A 7685-nucleotide genomic window follows, 5' to 3' on the forward strand; every position below is an offset into this window, starting at 1 on the left:
ATGATGTATGCTTTCATCTCCATTTCATACTTTTTTTTTTTTTTTCTGCTTCCTCCTGCAGTTTAGGTTTTCAGACGGTAGATTGCTGTCCCAATTTACATAAAGCTAACAGGCCTGTCTGTCTGTCAAAATACCAATAGCTGAGATGAAAACACAGTACTTACCACTACATAATCATTAATAGATTTGAGCTACGTTACACTCTCACAACATTATCTCTGTTTTACAGGTGGGGTGCTGAGGCAGAGAGCAGGTAAAATGATTTGCTCAAATTCACTTAGCAAATCTATACCTAATCAAGAATTTTGAATCCAGGTCTTGTAACACCCAGTTGCGATACTTGAGCTAGGTACAGACATTATACTTTTAACCAGTATAAGTGATTGGAAACCAGCCTATACTCGTAACAGAAGTTTGGTGTGTGCAGACTGGCTTAAAAATAGTGGAACCTGATTTAAGATTTCCCCCCCACCGCCTGCCCCAAACCGTGAATGTGTTCTGTTCTTTACTGATCTAAACTATGCTGTGTACAGAAAACCGCCTAACTTAGATCGATTCTACCTTGGGCTCTTTAAATGTCTGTACCTAGCCTTTGTGTACAAGAGGTTAATTTATATTTACACAACTCTTATATAAGGTTCACAGTGGGTTGAATGCTGATCACTAAATGCGGGATCAAAAAGCCTTCTCTGGGGTGAAACTTGTACAGGATTCTCAGAGCACAGGGTAAAAATAAAGGAGGAATGTTCTTAGTTGTGGCTCTAGGGGATCTTAGTGTGTCGCTACACACATTTCACATTTTGCTGGGACAGTGATGTAAATGGGGAAATTCTAGTGTGGTGATAGCTAATGTGGAGATCCAGCAAACTATTTGTATGCATAAATGTGCTGAAACAAACTTACTGTGGAATTTCAACTCTCCAAATGCACTGAGCTGCTGCTAGAGGTCATTTGATGGAGGCATCTATCCTTTTTCCCTTTTCTTATTTTCATGTAAACAAATCCTGATGAAAAGAGACCCTGTGCCTCTGATAGTGAAGAAGAAAGCACTTGTTTCTTACTGAAGTTTTAACTAAGGTTCATCCAGGTGGGGAAGGAAGGAAAAGTGGTGGCATCTCTTCTATGCAAATGTTACCCTCTTATTCCAACTCAGAATCTTTGCTGCTGCTAAGGGGGATTAGGCAAGTGAAATTGAGAGCAGCTAATAAAATATGTAAACTGATTAGCTTTTGTTTCATTCCTTCCTCATTAAGACTTTCTTTATTTGCTCTGATGCTTTTTAATACTCATTAGCTATCCTTTCTGTTTGTCCTTCTTTTCAGTATGGGGGTAGCAAAAAGACTGTCCATGCACAATGAGGCAGCCCCAGCTCAAAGGTAACACTCTCAGTTGGCAACAGTAGGAGTGTATCAGTTAGGTGAGGTGAATAGGAGAGTTTGACTAGATCTCGGGTCTCCAATTCCACTTTAACACTAACCAATAATCCACACCGCCCCCCCCCCGCATGATTTGAAAGCCTTAAAAAACCTTTATAACAAGAAGTAGGTGCAGTTGCTTATTTTTTAAATGCATACTAAGGTAAAACTGCATTCCCTTCAAACTGCATTCCAAATTTAATTCTTTTCCTACTAATGATAGCAAGAAAAATTCATGCAATAGCATAGAATTGCTTCACAAGGAAGATGGCAGGCTCTCTGGAATGAATGCTTCAACATATGCAGACAGTGTTCTTTGGGTGAATCTGATATTTTTTAGATCAACTTAAATTGTGTGTGGGGGGGGGAATTTTTCTTGGCAAGCTTTCAGAGTTAAAAACCCTTCATCAGGCTGAGGAAGCCTCTGCTGTTGGTGTGTGCTCTTCCTGGATCACAAACTGCAAAGGCTTCCTCAGCCTGATGAACGGTTTTAAACCCAAAAGCTTGCTAAGAGAATTTTTTTTCCCAACTATTTAAGTTGATCTAATAAAAGAGATCAGATTCACCCAAAGAACCTTGTCTGCCTATGTCCTTAGACCAACAAGTCTACAACCTACACCCCTGCTTCAACATATGTACCTTAGCATCTTTGCAAAAGACCCCTACTGTGGTGGTGTTTTTGGCTTCTAAGGAGATAACCCACTGATAACTGAAAAAGACAAGAAAAAAATTCCTGTGGTCTAAAGAGGCAATGTTGTCTTGTGGGCAGGGTTCTGCCATTGGCCTGCTGGTGAAGCTCATATCACTTTTTTTTTCTGAATGTTTTTCCGTTTCTTTCCTCCATCTAGATTAAACCCTTTGGGGTGGGGACTGTCATAAAATGTGTATCAATGCAGCATCTAGCAGAGTAGGGTCTTGATCTTGGCTGGGGACTGTAGATGCTGTTTTATCGCATTCTTACTAATATGATGTTATTTGAATAGTCCCTGGAGCTACTTAAAATATTCACAGTAAAGCAAATATTCCATCGGAGCTAGCCCTTGCTTCTTATGATGCTTACTAATTTGTTAATTTGTCTAAATTGTACAAATAGCTCTTAACAGTCTTAGAACAGTCTCTAATTTATTCAAAATTTGGTAATTGGCCTGTGGAGCTGGTCACCTTAGTCACATATGCTTTTTATTCCCTGCTTGGATAACTTGACACTTATAACCAGGAGTAGGGAGTGAATGTTCTGAATCTGTTAGCGAAATTATGCTCTTTAGAGACAGAGGTCCATAAGATGAATAGGCCGAGGTACTTTTTAAAGGTATCTTAAATCTTTTTCTTCTCTTCTGTGGCAAAAGAAATCACATTCTATTTGGTTAGACAAGTAAAACCCAGAGTAAAAATCAGCTGGGTTCCAGCCTGGATGAGACAGGAAGATCTGTCAGGTGTGACAGCTATAATATAGACTGCTTTTTGTTTGCTCATGTCCCACACTTCTTCCTACATGACTGAATGTACATGCATCATTCAGGCAGCATGAACATGCTTACAACCATATATGGTTGCACATGAATACTTGTGTTCTGAAGAAATAAGTCTACTCCAAGTATTTATGCAAGGCAAGACATCTGTTTTTGGCAAAGTGAACTTGAAAAGCCTCAGACTGAAATGGAATGAGAGATCTAGGGCTGATTTGCTTCACGTGTTCACAAATAGAATTTGCCTCTGTTCACCCAAGATCCACTAGGCAGGTTGGTAGCATTTAATTTTTGTGTAGTGGGTGGAAGGGCTACTTGCATCTGTGTACTCTATGTAGGTCAGATGTGTGTTCGCTTTTTATGGAGACTAGACTTGACAGCCTTTCCTCTATGCAAGGGCTGAAAGAAAATTACAAAATTATCAGGCTAACTCCATTAGGGCTCTTTCCTTAGGAATATTCCTTAAGGGAAGCACATGCAGGTGAAATGCATTAGCACTGCCATGCATTTCAGGTTGTGATGATGCGCTTTATTGATGAAAGATTTATTTGAACTGAGTGTCCAAGGTTTGATGCAATGACACATCACATTAGCTTTACATTTCAAAATATTAAATGGGTCTATGTCTAGGCTAATAGAAATCTCTTTTGCTTTTTTCTTTATAACCACCTCTTATAACCTGAAGTTTATGAAGCTGTTGCTAGGCTTTTTAATGTGAAGCCCTCCTCACCCCACTATTATTTATTGGCTGGGTTTGTATACTTGCTTGTATCCTCACATAGTTTGGCTTTTACTGGTAGGGAAAGGGACTGTTCCATTCACTTGAAAGTGCTTTAGGAGCCTGTTCCAGTACCCAAGGAGATCAACTGAAAGACCTCACTTTGTGTGGGCTTTGGATCAGGCCCAAACAGTAGTGCAAACAGCACTACCCCAAGGTAAAACTGTTGGAAATGAAAAGCCAGGCAAAAAATAATGCGCTAGATGGGTTTTACTTTTGGCTCGCATGTGAATCCATCTCATTTCACTATTGGTCTTAGTCCCAGGTCCTTGAACTGTGTGATTGACAACTGTTTCATTTGTGTGGAGGGAAAAAAGCTCGAAAATTGTTTCCCAAGTGAACCTAAAAAGTACAGAAATCAACAAAAGTCAAACAAAAAAATCCCTTCCCAAAGATCACAAAATATCGTGGCTGTAAGGTGAATTGAGATCAGACTCTATTTTGGGAAGGTTGATGAAACTGTCCCAAGTGTGGTTTGGGTTTTGGGGTTTTTCTTTGTTTCCCTTCATTTTCCTCTCAGCTGACGGCCTATTGGTGTATGAGTAGCAAATGTGGAGATAATTTCAGCTATGTATTTGTTTACTTCTACTTATTAGGCTGTTGGGATGTGCCCACCCCATGCTTTAAGTACCTTTAATGCATTCAAACTGGCTGCATTCCAAAACCACCCCAAAATAATTTGCAATGACAGGACAGCTGCACCCTCCACCAATGAATACAAATACAGCTGAAAATGCCAATGACTACAAACAAGCTTTGGTGTGTAGTAAATGTGTTAGCAAATCTGAACAAGATTTGGAGAAATAAGGCCCAAATTCTATGCTCCTAAAGCCATATGTAGGCACCGGTATGCATGGCCTGATCTTTTTTTCAAAAGATCAACAGTGTACAGCTCCCGCTGACATCTAAGGAATTTTAGTGGGCAGTCATTTTGAAAACCAAACTACTTGAAGGTTCTTGTTTATGGACTTAGAAGACTAACTTTGAGCAGCCATCTTGAATTTTTGGCCCTGGCTTTTGGCAAGGACAAAGTGAGACTTGAGTTGCATGCTCAAGGGCCTTCCACAGAGGTGCTCAAACACTAGTGATGCACACAATGTGGGCATGACTTTTTTTTTTTTTTAAAAGCCTGTCCTGGAGTTGGTAAACCAAGCTCACGGTGTCACGGTGGGGCGGCCGGGTGGTGGCAATTGGACACAGACAGGTGGGATCAGTGGCGATGGAGTCTGAATGGCACGGGAATCGTGGTAGCTTTAAAACCGATGAATTTATTTAACTTATGCTTTTTGAGGAGTAGGTGAGCTGCTCTTCAGTTACAGTGGCGCAGAACAAACTAACAACAAAGGGGTCTGTTGGCCCAGGGGGTTCTGGAGTGAGCCCTTGCTATCTACCCCGCGAGGGATAGGGGCGGCTGCCCACTCCTTAAGTCCCAGGGCTGGTCAACAGCTCGTGCAGGGATAAACGAATAACAGAAAAAGAACTGTAACACGTTGAGATGAAAACAAAGATGGTGTCGTGACGCCAGTCCCACAGGACAATCGGATAGTCAAAGGCGATAGCCGAGGTCGAAAACTAGGCGAGTTGAAGATGAAGCCGACGTCGACCTTGCTCTCGGATCACCCTCGCTACTTCGAAGTCAGAGCCGAAACCAGTCCAGTAACCGGAGAATCAATACAGTGCAAACAAGGTACGATCGGAATGAAACGCAGCGAGAGCCCACGCTGGAGGAGACCGATAGGCCGCAGAGCCTAACTGAGAGACAGCCCCTGGAGACCAGCCTCTGTCCTCAGTTGAGTGGGTCTCCCCCCGAGGGAGGGGCTCACTAACTTCTTATGTGAATTTGGTAGCCAATTGGAAGGCTTATTTCGAAGAAATTTCTAGTCAGATTACCTCGCTCAGTCAGTTACTCACCAGGCGTGCGCCAGGACAAGCCCTGTAAAGCAACTGAGCCTGCGCAAGACTGAAAAGTAGGTCAAGGCTGATTGACAGCTCCTGAGGTCACCCACGGGGCACATGCTGGGTGCACTATGAAAACTTCACTCAGGGCCATACCTCAGTCTGCTGCATATAGGAATTTCAATTCTTTCTGCATTGACAGCACTCAATCTAAAAATTTTCTTTGACAAAGCCTAGATAGAACAAAACACCTACTGACAGCTTTCTCCTCTTCATATACCTATGTAAAGAGTTCCAGACAAAGCGTGTCTCTCTTGGTGACTTTAAATGTGAAACTAATACAAGAAGAAATTGGAGGACAGGCACTAATTTTGCTATGATTTGGCAGAGGCCTGCTCTCTTTTATGGAGGTACTGTCCTTCTTAGGTTAAAGGCTCATTAGTTCTAGCCTTTCCTTTTACACATAGTTTACTGAAGCTTAAGTGGAACAAAGAGAACATTTAGTAAAATCTTGTCTGGCTTCTACTCTACTCCAAGTAGCATTTTGACCTGAGCAGGGGAAAATGTACCACTGGCTCCATAGAATCCATAAGGGACTTTTGCTTTTGCCACTGATTTTGACAGATGCTCAGATGTGGTGGTGGGTGGCAGTCTGAAATACTGAGCTAAATATGTAGGGTGGTGTAGGAATAGTAACTGCTGCTGTCCCCAATCCATACATAACCACAGGACTGCCATCCCCAGGGCTGTCTGTCAGGACCATGTCAACTGAACCAAGTTCCAAAGCAAAGACAGAAACTAAGGCACTTAGCATCCAGTTAGAGTAAAATTGCTAAACAGAGGGCATAATATCTTTATTTTCTGGGAATAAAAAGGGGGGGGGGAATGCTGCATTCCCTGCCCTGCATCTACATAAGAGAACTGAAATGACTGTCTGGTTTGATCAAAACAAACAAACATGAACATTTTTATGGCAATAAGAACCCTGTGAGACTTATTTGAATGAAGTTAATACTTTAAGAGCATTCAGCCTGGCTGAGACTTCTTGCAGCCCAACAAAGACTTTACATAGAAGTAATAAAGTTAGAGTTAGACTGCAGATAATAGGCTAATGGCAAGCACTAATATTCTCCTCTAAAACTTTAAGACTAAGGATTTTGCATGGTCTCTTTCTCTCCCAGTACTTCTAATCATGAATACTGCCGTGTGTGTTTGTTTTTTCTCTGAGCTGATGTGGAAGGCACCTGACTTAATTACAAGTATTTGGGGCTGGTTTCCTCCCTTAAAACAAGGGCCCTTGGGATGAAGGGAAAACAGAACTGCCTAAATACTAAAGCTCAGGTTTGCAAAAAGAATTCACATACTGGGTGCTGATATATTCAGAAAACCCACAAGTGTCACAGTGGACATGGCTTTCTGATCCACGTTTTTCAAAATGTGACCCTAGCAGAGGGGAGAGCATTTGAACACTGGAGCGCTACATTAATCGCACAGTACCATTTAGGGTTGTCTATGCAGTTGCAGTGACAGGTCCTAGTAATGTCATGTTTTTATATGTGCCACCTAACCCCTACTCACCCAACTCTGCAGCACCTTTCAAATCAGAAATGTCAGTGAGGCTACTCCAGGCTCTTCTTTTTGCACCTGCTCTTAAGCCCTTAGGCTCTGGCGGGCTTGAGTGAGTGCTGAGGATGAGCCTGGAGCATCCTTAGTTATACTCCAAACTGGAAGCTCATAACTGTGGATTCAAGAGGGTGGAGCCTGGGAAGGGCATGCTCAAGGTTTCCTCACCAAGGGTCAAGACCTGCTGCAATGGTATAAACAAACCTGTAAAGACCCCAGTTATAACCGTGGTAGCATTGTATAAATGCACTTAAAAAGCTATAGATTGAGAGGGTGCATCCAGATGAATGCACATACGCCTCTTGCCCCTTTCAAATGGGGCAGGAGGCAAGTGCGGGAACAAAAAAATGTTCTTCATGCTGCAAACTTGGATATCCAGGAGTCTAAAAAAACCTGAAGTTTAAAAAAGCTCAGGGTCCTCTATGGGGCCTTGGAGTGGGGCAACCGTAGGCTAGGTTCCTCCATGGAGATGCTCTGGTTGCCTGAGCATCTCTAATGATTGGCCCC

At 42.2% G+C, this 7685-nt stretch overlaps 1 long non-coding RNA gene across 1 annotated transcript; it reads left to right on the forward strand.

Annotated features, from left to right (window-relative positions):
* The first annotated feature begins 570 nt into the window (after positions 1 to 570).
* LOC109313234 lies at positions 571 to 1222 on the forward strand. Its single transcript, XR_002102001.1, has 2 exons — positions 571 to 605; positions 638 to 1222. It is a non-coding gene; the product is annotated as an uncharacterized LOC109313234 (long non-coding RNA).
* Positions 1223 to 7685: the final 6463 nt, after the last annotated feature.

The sequence above is a fragment of the Crocodylus porosus genome, unplaced genomic scaffold, assembly GCF_001723895.1.
Source record: "Crocodylus porosus isolate Cpor-Errol unplaced genomic scaffold, CroPor_comp1, whole genome shotgun sequence".
Lineage (NCBI taxonomy): Eukaryota > Metazoa > Chordata > Crocodylia > Crocodylidae > Crocodylus > Crocodylus porosus.